Raw genomic sequence first — 922 nt, forward strand, 5'->3', positions numbered from 1 at the left:
ACACACACACACACACACACACACACACACACACACACACACACACATGCACGCACACGCACACTCAATTCTCTAGGGAGTCTCAGAGGTCAATTAAGTACATTTTTCTACATTTAACTGGCTTGTGCTTTATACGTGACTGCCTAACTTGAGGTGGCTTACTTCAATGTCATCCTTCCCTTCTCCTCGTCCCATCCTAATTATAAACTCAGATTTGGGACTTTGGATCTGGCAGGCAAAAACAGATTTAATAGAATTAAGTGCTGAGCATTTGGGGGCTGGTGGGGAAGGAACCCAAAAGATCTAATGGTAACAAAATGATCCCTATCTTTTCATTCCTGGGAATGGGGACTCTTTGAATGTACATCTCTGACCCTCTTTTAATAGGAACTGTCAGTTATGAACCCAACAATCAAATAGGCAGAGCAGCCTTGAGGTCCTGGTGGGGAGTCATCCAAAAAATGATGGAAACATGCTGGCGGGGGTGGGGGGAGGGAACAAGGGCAGGGCAGGGAGAACAATACCTGTGCATTCCTCTTACCCCACTAGTAGTCCTCCTGGGATTAAAGAGGACTTTGGACTTCAGTATTCTTTTCAATAACATGTTGCTTTTTAATGTTTTTTTTTTTCCTGAAAGGAAAAAAAAAATGGAGAAAAAGGATACTTGTCAGAGTCTGTTTCTTCCTGAGTAAGTTCACTTTGGCGGGAAAGGAAATCCAAGGGCTGAACTGTTCTATTTTTGTACCATCAGGCTCCAGGCCCCTGAAGACAGACTCTAGCTCTGTCAGAAAGGAAATACAGGGTGTGCTCCTTTCTTGAAATGTAATTCAATTCAATTCTGTAAGCATTTATTAAGCTCCTACTAGATGCATGGTACTGTGCTAGCTATCAGGGAATAGCATTAGCCCCTACTATGCACAAA

The 922-nt window shown here is 43.1% G+C and overlaps 1 long non-coding RNA gene across 1 annotated transcript in view; it reads right to left on the reverse strand.

The window, feature by feature from the left end:
- LOC138144144 (uncharacterized) overlaps positions 1-695 on the reverse strand; it is a 2,969-nt gene extending 2,274 nt beyond the window's left edge. The window contains exon 1 of the long non-coding RNA XR_011163867.1: positions 542-695. This is a non-coding gene — a long non-coding RNA (uncharacterized lncRNA). The remainder of the gene's footprint in view (positions 1-541) is intronic.
- Positions 696-922: the final 227 nt, after the last annotated feature.

Source organism: Petaurus breviceps, unplaced genomic scaffold (assembly GCF_028583685.1).
Source record: "Petaurus breviceps papuanus isolate PSGF00001 unplaced genomic scaffold, PetGlider_PUasm1.0 90692, whole genome shotgun sequence".
In the NCBI taxonomy this organism is placed as follows: domain Eukaryota; kingdom Metazoa; phylum Chordata; class Mammalia; order Diprotodontia; family Petauridae; genus Petaurus; species Petaurus breviceps.